The 10,211-nt window shown below is 45.2% G+C and overlaps 1 long non-coding RNA gene across 1 annotated transcript; it reads left to right on the top strand.

The window, feature by feature from the left end:
- Window positions 1-281: 281 nt before the first annotated feature.
- LOC116737409 (uncharacterized) lies at window positions 282-2,279 on the top strand. The gene is made up of 3 exons (XR_004342804.1): window positions 282-417; window positions 1,946-2,009; window positions 2,113-2,279. It is a non-coding gene; the product is annotated as an uncharacterized LOC116737409 (long non-coding RNA).
- Window positions 2,280-10,211: the final 7,932 nt, after the last annotated feature.

Genomic DNA, 10,211 nt, shown 5'->3' on the forward strand with positions numbered 1-10,211 from the left:
CAGTCAACATACTGCTGGAAGTTGTGTAGAGTTTTGTCCAATGAGGCATGGTTAAAGTCACCTGTGATGACCATGAAGGCATCCGGGTGTTGAGTCTGGAGTTTGGCTGCGGTAGAGCTGATGACGTCACAGGCCAGCGCTGCATCAGCTGATGGGGGAATGTAAACAGCGATCAAAATGGCGGACGTAAACTCCCTCGGTAAATAATACGGCCGCATTCCCACAGCCAGAAGTTCAATGTCCGGGCTACAAATCTGTTCCTTCACGTTAACATGACCGGGATTACACCACCTCTCACTCACATAAAGTGCAATCCCGCCGCCCTTCTTCTTCCGACTCTTGGAAAAGTCCCTGTCCCCCCACACCAAGGAAAATCCAGGGACCTCCACGCTGTAGTCCGGAATAAGCGAGTGTAGTGTATTAAAAAAGAGGTAATTTAACGCTAACTTTGGACAAAACGTTTGGCTCCTTCTTCCTCTTTTAATTTTGCCCGGGATCGGCGAGTGACGTTCTCCGTGGGCGACGTGCAGCGACGGCGTGCTGCTAAAACGAAACAACAACAAAGCGTGTTGACGTCACAGATCACAGAGTTTAATCTCATACAAAGCAATCGACAACAAAGCTGCAGAGGAACAGAGATATGCACTTTTCATAAAAATAAAAACACACAAAGGGGAAGACAGACGAACACAAAGACAGACAAAGGCGCCCACGTGGAGAAAAGATGGAAAAAAACTCTCTGGGGGCTTGCTGACCTGTACTTTTAAATGAAAGAGGTGTTTCCCTATTTAATGTATGCAAAGAAGGCGTTCTGTTGTTCGACCACTCAGAGACCTGTTCGGCCCCCCAAAGAAACTTGGAAACTCCCCTCATTACAGCTCAGATGTCTGGTTTTTATCTGAGTAAGAGGGCGGACCACTTCGTGCCCATCGCTGCCTGATACGGAAGATCCCTGGCGCCAAACGTCCTAAGATGAGATTTCACAGACACCTCCGAAGTCCCTTCTCCCATTGGAATTTAAATTTTATTGCTGTGGTGTCAGCTGGGAGGAAAAAGGGCCCTGCTTTGTCTGCTTACCGCATCTCAGACGAGACCTGTTCCAAATAAGAGTATTATACATAACTGTTACACATGTCGTAGATTAACTGTATTTAAGCAGTAAAATTAATCCTTTTTCTTAACAAGTGTTAAGAAATAATGACTTTTTGGTGTTTAATACAGCTAATATATGACATGTGTAAAGGTATAGCCAACACTTTCATTTGGAACAGTTTTCTGTGGAGCATGTGGGAGCTGACAATAGCAGACATTTAAACAAGCAGGGCCCCTTTTCCTCCCCCGCTGACACCAGAGCAATAAAATTTGCATTCCAATGGGAGAGGGGACTTCGGAGGTGTCTGTGAAATCTCATCTTAGGACGTTTGGCGTCAGGGATCTGCCCGTGTCGGACGGAGATGGGCACGAAGTGGTCCGCCCTTTTACTTAGATAAAAACCAGACATCGGAGCGGTAATGAGGGGAGTTTCCAGGGTTCTCTGGGGGCCGAAACAGGTCTCTGATTGGTCGAACAACAGAACGCCTTCTTTGCATATATTAAATAGGGAAACACCTCTTTAGTTTAAAAATTCCAAGTCAGCACGCCAACAGAGAGTTTTTTCCATCTTTTCTCCACGTGGGCGCCTTTGTCTGTCTTTGTGTTCGTTTGTCTCCCCTTGTGTGTCTTATTTTGTGATAAAATGTATATCTCTGTACCTCTGCAGCTTTGTTAACGGATACATGCGTGGCTTTGTATGAATTAAACTCTGTGATCTGTGACGTCAACACGCCTTGTTGTAGTTTCGCTTTACAGCTGCCCTGCTCCTCGCCGAGATGACCCGGCTTTGAAGGAAGATACGAGCCAAACGTTTTGTTCAAAGTTTTAATAAATATTTCTTCCTTTACAGTAGCCAGGTTTCCGTGAAGCAGAAGATACTGCACTCCCTGTACTCCTTCTGGGTCCTCACCAGTGCCGTGAGTTCGTCCGTCTTATTCCCCAAAGACCTCACGTTCCCCACAATAATCGCCGGTACCGCTGGTTTGTGCCGTCTCCTCTTCTCCCTCCGTTTAACTCCAGACCTGCAGCCCCGGCGTCTCCTCCGTAACTCCTCTGGGACCACAGGCCTGTCTCCGGGCAGCAGCAGAGGCTTACACAGCGCAATCAGCTGTTCACGCACGTAAACAATGCCGCTACTCCGTTCGGCGAGGTTCTCCGTAACAAAGAGTAGAAAAAGTAGCAGGAGAACAGCGGCAGAACCACATCCAGCCATTGTGGAAAGCTTAACTGATGGTCTATTGTAGTCATAAATAAGCACAAGTAGTAGTTCATGTCCACATTCTTCTGATACTCCATTGGGATGTTTAACCACATTCATAACCTTGACTATATCATATCTACGGTGGCCCTGAGGTGCAAACCACTTCAGCAAATTGAAAGCACAATTACAAATTACAAAAGCACTAGAACATTAACAAAACAGAAAGGGTATGTCCCAGTTGGAGACCTAAGAAATCGCTAATTGGACAATAGGCATGAATACGTATACGCTGAGTCCTACGTACATCACCGCCATCTTGAAAGTGGCAGTGGAGAAACGTAGACTAGTTTCAATGGTTTTACTGTACAAAGTGGAGCCACTGCCTTTACGTTACGTTTTTTAGTTCATATCTTGAAATAGCAAATGCACATTGAATTATGGAATTGTGTTAATGTGTTCATGAATACATTGTCATGAAGTGCGGGTGGTGAGAGTGGTGAGGCAGAATGCAGCGGACCCAGGAATGATGAATATGAGGATTTAATGATGAGAACCGGTCAAAACAACGGACAGCAGGCACACGGAAACACTGACGACACTGAAGCTAACATTGACGAAACACTGACGAGGACCCGACGAGGAACAAGGAACACAGGTGGAGTTAAATACACGGGAGGGTAATCACAGAAACGAGACACACCTGGGAACAATCAAGGGGAGGACAGGACAACGAAGAGACTAAGGACACAGAAAACTCTAAATAAACACAGAAAAACACAGATCCTGACAGTACCCCCCCCTCAAGGGCGGCTACCAGACGCCCAAAAAACAAAAACACAACAAGGGTGGGCGGAGGGGCGCTGGACGGGGGGCCAGAGTCCAGAAAAACAAAAAACTACCCACCATCGTGGGCGGAAACACAGGGAGGGCCAAGAGTCCATAAACAAACAAAAAACTACCCACAGGGTGGGCGGAGGCAAAGGAGGCGGGAACCACGGAGGCAGTCCGGCGGCCGTCCGCGGCGCTGGAGGCGGGAACCACGGAGGCGGTCCGGCGGCCGTCCGCGGCGCTGGAGGCGGGAACCACGGAGGCGGTCCGGCGGCCGTCCGCGGCGCTGGAGGCGGGAACCCCGGAGGCGGTCCGGCGGCCGTCCCCGGCGCTGGAGGTGGCGATGAGTCCCGGGGGCCGCCCACAGACGGCGACGACGAGCCCCCCGAGGCAGGGTCTCTGGTGGAGCACAGGGGGTCTCGGTCGGAGCACAAGGGGTCTCGGTCGGAACGCTGGGGGTCTGGGTCTCGGGTGGAACGCAGGGAGTCTCGGTCTCGGGTGGAACGCAGGGAGTCTCGGTCTCGGGTGGAACGCAGGGAGTCTCGGTCTCGGGTGGAACGCAGGGAGTCTCGGTCTCGGGTGGAACGCAGGGAGTCTCGGTCTCGGGTGGAACGCAGGGAGTCTCGGTCTCGGGTGGAACGCAGGGAGTCTCGGTCTCGGGTGGAACGCAGGGAGTCTCGGTCTCGGGTGGAACGCAGGGAGTCTCGGTCTCGGGTGGAACGCAGGGAGTCTCGGTCTCGGGTGGAACGCAGGGAGTCTCGGTCTCGGGTGGAACGCAGGGAGTCTCGGTCTCGGGTGGAACGCAGGGAGTCTCGGTCTCGGGTGGAACGCAGGGAGTCTCGGTCTCGGGTGGAACGCAGGAGGTCAGGGTCTCAGGAGGAACGCAGGAGGTCAGGGTCTCAGGAGGAACGCAGGAGGTCAGGGTCTCAGGAGGAACGCTGGAGGTCAGGGTCTCAGGAGGAACGCTGGAGGTCAGGGTCTCAGGAGGAACGCAGGAGGTCAGGGTCTCAGGAGGAACGCAGGGGGTCTCGGAAGGAACACAGGGAGTCTCGGTAGGAACACAGGGAGTCTCAGTCTCAGGTGCGCCGGCTGGAACGCCGGCTGATTCGGCCTCGGGTGCGCCGGCTGGAACGCCGGCTGAAACGGCCTCAGCTGCGCCGGCTGGAACGCCGGCTGAAACGGCCTCGGCTGCGCCGGCTGGAACGCCGGCTGATTCGGCCTCGGGTGCGCCGGCTGGAACGCCGGCTGATTCGGCCTCGGGTGCGCCGGTTGGAACGCCGGCTGATTCGGCCTCGGGTGCGCCGGTTGGAACGCCGGCTGATTCGGCCTGGTGTGCGCCGACTGGAACGCCGGCTGATTCGGCCTGGGGTGCGCCGACTGGAACGCCGGCTGAAACGGCCTCGGGTGCGCCGGCTGCACCGGTTGGGGGTGCTGGTCCCGGAGCTGGAGCTGGATCTGGGCTGGCGGAGAAACTGTGCGGATTGGGAGGCAGAGGGTTACCTTTCAGCACGGCCGCTGCTGTCTGGAATTGCCACTCTGCCTCTTGTTGTAATTCCGCCAGTCCCAGATGCGGAAGTCGCGGGATCCACTGATCCAGCAGGAGGACTAGGCGTGTGGACGTATTCAGCCGCCGTCGGGCTGAATACGGACTTGCCAACACTGCCAAATAGTCCTCGATCGCCCTCCATAATCCTTCTGGGTCCATAAGGAAAGTAGCGTGCCTCACCGTTCAGCGTGGTCGGGTCCTTCTGTCATGAAGTGCGGGTGGTGAGAGTGGTGAGGCAGAATGCAGCGGACCCAGGAATGATGAATATGAGGATTTAATGATGAGAACCGGTCAAAACAACGGACAGCAGGCACACGGAAACACTGACGACACTGAAGCTAACATTGACGAAACACTGACGAGGACCCGACGAGGAACAAGGAACACAGGTGGAGTTAAATACACGGGAGGGTAATCACAGAAACGAGACACACCTGGGAACAATCAAGGGGAGGACAGGACAACGAAGAGACTAAGGACACAGAAAACTCTAAATAAACACAGAAAAACACAGATCCTGACATACATCACTGTAAAGGTGTGTGTGTGTTCATCAATAGAAACGATTTATCAGAATCAGCTGTATCAAATGTAATTATTGTGCCACAAAACATTGAAATAATCACATCAAAAAGTTCAAAACGCTGTCCTGTTTTTATTTTTATTTTTTTATTCCTATATAATAATGTGTGAGAGATTGTGTCAGTGACATTCATTAACTTGAAATACTTTACAGAACGGTCCATTTACTTGTATTAGCTTGCTGGTAGATAAGCCACTTTCAATATGATTTACGCTAAAACGTATCGCAACAACGGGCCGACCAGCTCAAGCGATAACTTCCGGTTCAGAAGAGCTGTGGTCCAATCAGCGATCTCTCAGGTCTCCAACTGGGACATACCCTTTCCGTTTTGTTAATGTTCTAGTGCTTTTGTAATTTGTAATTGTGCTTTCAATTTGCTGAAGTGGTTTGCACCTCAGGGCCACCGTACATATCTCTCAACAACTAACTGGGTTTTAACGTGTCGACCCTTCTGAGGACATGAACTCGGGTTAAACAGAATCATGTTTCAAGCTGTTTTCACCTGATTATCTGGTAGATTCATCATCTGCTCCATCTCCATCTCTGGTTGCTCTCTCTGCTCTGAGTCAAACCAACCTGTTCCCCTCCTGGCCTGTGGGGGCGCTGCACCAAGAACCACTGAAGGAAACGACACAAAACCCTCTGAAGAAAGAAACTGAACGCAACTTCCTTATTCACAAAATGGAGGCGTTCAATTTTCAAGTCCACCTCGCTGCAGCAAACAGGAAGGGGCGGGACGTACCGCTGTCAGTCTCAGACTTTATCTGGAAACGGGACCATTGCACTCCGGAAGTGAAGGGGGCGCTATTTCCTATATTATCCACAGTCTCCTGTTTTTATTTCCTTCTGAAATCTGTGATATATCTTCACCTTTAGGAAGGATTTTCACTCTCAGCATGAATTTGAACTTCTCTCTTTTATTTACTTCAGTGCAGCTCACAGTTTTTAACACATTCTGTAGCTTTCTGTGAACTTCTATATTGGCTTCTTAGTGTGGCACTAGGAAAGTGAGTCATGAAACTAGCCCCCCCCCCCCCCCCCCCCACATTTTGTTTTACTTGATGATCACTCACAGCCTAGCGTTATAATTTATTAGAGTTAACAATGTTTATTAGAGTTAATGTTTATTAGATTTAACAATGTTTTGGTTTCGCCATCGGAGGGCGCTCAGTACCACATACAACAGCGGGTGACGCTCTGGCAGGCTGTAGGAGTCCGCCATTGCAGAGAGGACCAAGCCAAGGTGAGGTAAGCTGAGTCTCCCTGTGCTGGTATCACCTCCTGGAGAACAACATTTAAAGGCATCTGAAAAAACCAAACAAAATAAAAAATCACATTGCACATTATGATCAGTAAAACAGTAGTTAATAATAGCCATTTCACCAAATACTTTGTTACTCTTACTTGTGTAGTTTATTGCAGTTACTTACTAAAACTATATTGAAGTTGTGCTACTCGTCATTAGAGTATCACATCTGGGTACTACACCCAACTATAATGGCTGCTGTTAGTTTATAAAATATATTAGACTTTCCAGAAATTTAACATTGGTGTACAAAACATATTTAAAAAAGATTAACCTTTAAAAATAAAAGAGAAACACTAGAAAACTGGTAAGTATGTAAAAAATATTTTATATTTTTCAAGTGTAGTTATACATACCGTTATATTGAACCATAGCAGTTTGTGCTAAATGGTTCTGTAGCTTGTATGAGCAAAGGGAACAGAAATATTTATGTTCATGTTGCAAATAGATACGTGGATCTGTATAATGAAAATAAAAAATAAAGTTTGAGAATAAAATACATTTCTCAATTATACATGTTATCTACATTTCTATTTTTATCTAATGGTGCCCTGCGGGATAATAATTAGCTATGCTACATGCTAAAATTAGCCTTCCCCTGTATGAATTACGAATTTCACTAGTTTACAGCTGTTAATTATATTTTCAACCTAATCTAGAAAAGCGTATTGATTTACTATGTGAAAAAATTTTAAAAAGGTAAAAATACCTTTTGTTGACTTTGTGAGTTTTGCATTGTTGATCGTGAGCCGAACATCAGTGGAAGAACCTCTCAAACTTCTTTCTTTCTTCTTCCTTTCCTCTTAACTCCGCGTCTTAAGGTATTTATACTAGTGATTATGAAAATAGCGCCCCCTTCATTTCCGGAATGCAATAGTCCCATTTCCAAATAAGGTATGGGACTGACGGAAAGGTCCGTCCCCGCCCCTTTCTGTTTGCTGCAGCGAGGTCCTTCTCGAGAGGACAGCTTGTTGCAGCGGATGTGGGGAGCGCTACTGTAACCGCTGTATTTTCTTTTTACAGTTTAAACTGAATAAATATGCTGCACGAGGAGTGACTCGGCCCATCATTTCCTGCTGTGTAACATTAGTCGCATCTTTTTGGGCCTGATACTGCCTCTAGTGGCGTGGGGTGGTAACACAACTAATAGAACTACATTACTAAATCAGAATAGCACAAAGTTTTTATTATTAATTTTTTATCTTCTTAAGGAAGTAGAGATGATTAAATGACCTAAACAAAACCTCAAAGTGGTTCCAGTTTGTCCTGATGGCCAACCTGTTGAAACTGTGGCTAATATTAAATATCTCGGGTCATTCCTGGACAGTCAGCTCAACTTTGCTGAAAACACTGACTATATTTTGAAGAACTGTTCTCAGAGACTCTACCTTTTAAGAAGACTTGGTGATCTTCTTAAAAGGTTGTGTACAACCAGAGGTTGTGTACAAGACAATGTTGAGTGTTTTAACTTTTCACCTCCTCGGCTGGTTTGGTCTCATGAGCTGCAGAATAACAAACTTAACAATACTTTCAATGGCATGTAAAGTAGCAAACAAACCAAAAGCGACTCTCTCAACTGTTTGCTGAAAGAACATGAAAGATGGCAGAAATATTCAAGTACACCTCGCTGCAGCAAACAGAAAGGGGCGGGGACGGACCACTGTCAGTCTCATACCTTATATGGAAATGGGGGGACGGACCACTGTCAGTCTCATACCTTATATGGAAATGGGGGGGACGGACCACTGTCAGTCTCATACCTTATATGGAAATGGGGGGACGGACCACTGTCAGTCTCATACCTTATATGGAAATGGGGGGGACGGACCACTGTCAGTCTCATACCTTATATGGAAATGGGACTATTTCATTCCGGAAATGAAGGGGGCGCTAGTGACACTATTTCCTGTACCGACCGTGTTATAATAATTATACTAATAATAACGTATTTTATTTGACAACGCCTTTTAAAACACCCAAGAACACTTTCAACATTAAAAATACAAATTAAATAGTAAAGAAATGGCTACAAAACGTGATATGTCACGTGGTATGTCTGTCACGTGGTAAGTCACTTTTTTATTTCCAAATCTTTATTAAATCTTTATTTAAAATTATATTAGTAACAAACAATCTAGAATAAGTAACAATAAGGAAACATTATGGAGATGTATTTATCTATCCTTACACCCAATCTATCTCAAACAAAAGTAATAAAACATGAATCAAATCAATATTTTGGAGACAAATGTACATTACATTAAGAGCACATTTATCCATCCATTAATTATCATGAATTATCCCTATAGTGGGTCATGAGGGCTGCTGACCCTGGACAGATCGCCTGTCCATCGCAGATTAAGAAAACAGATATAAACAAATGAAGTTCAAATAATATATTTTGATGTTGTGAATGGTACTCTTAAAATAAATAAGTTACAATCTAAAATATAATAGCCTCTGGCTTATTAAATAAGAACTAGATGGTAAAGAGGTTTGGTCTGTAAAACAATTTTGGCCAACTTAGTACGTCCATTCACAGAGCACTTTTGTTGTTTATTCAAACAACAAAAGTGTAAATAATATTAAAACATTTCTGTCAGTTTGAGCCTCAGAGCTCATGAAGGTGTTGCTGTTTTCCTCTGGTAATTAAGAACATCTATTAGAAGTCGTTTATTGACAGTGAATAATTATTCTTAACCAAACTAAATGATAACATTTACCTATTGCTTGCTAAGAGATTTACTCTGAATAACTTGTTGATATTATGAATGTGTTTATTTGATCATTTTAGAGTCTATCCACCTTGATAGACTAAACAGTTTTATCTTATTTTTTCCTATATGTAAGACTCTAACAGCAAAAAGTCTCAGAATAATATACATGGCACTGTAAAAGCAGAAATGTACATTTTTGCTTGTATCTGTTTAACAACCCTGGTTGTAACAACCAGATTTGTTATTTATCTGTGAATATAATTCATTTTTTTATTATTGATTTTTGTTCAATTAAGTTTCTTACGTATACATTGTAAATGGTATTTTTATTATAGTTGATCAGGTTGGTTTCCATGTCTCTGTATTTCTCTTATCCCTCGTATAATTGATGAATTAAAATTGATTGATTTAATTAGCTCTACGTCCTTAAAAAATGAATAAAATATGGTGTTTTATAAGATAATTTATATTTTACGGTGCCAGTAATGTCTGTATTAATAATAAATAATAAAAACGTGGTATTTGAATTTAGTAATGTAGTTCTATTAGCTGTGTTACCACCCCCATGCCACTAGAGGCAGTATCAGGCCCACTAAGAAGTCAATATAGAAGTACACAGAAAGCTACAGAATGTGTTAAAAACTGTGAACTGTGCTGAAGTAAATAAAAGAGAGAAGTTCAAATTCATGCTGAGAGTGAAAATCCTTCCTAAAGATGAAGATATATCACAGATTTTTAAAAAAATAAAAACAGGAGACTGTGGATAATATAGGAAATAGCGCCCCCTTCACTTCCGGAGTGCAATGATCCCATCTGAGACTGACACCGGTTCGTCCCGCCCCTTCCTGTTTGCTGCAGGAGGTCCTTCTCCAGATTTTAGCGGTTTTAGGATTGACCAAAGTTTGCTCCTTTGGTTTTGTATTTGTGTTTTGATATCG

Source organism: Xiphophorus hellerii, chromosome 18 (genome assembly GCF_003331165.1).
Source record: "Xiphophorus hellerii strain 12219 chromosome 18, Xiphophorus_hellerii-4.1, whole genome shotgun sequence".
NCBI lineage: Eukaryota > Metazoa > Chordata > Actinopteri > Cyprinodontiformes > Poeciliidae > Xiphophorus > Xiphophorus hellerii.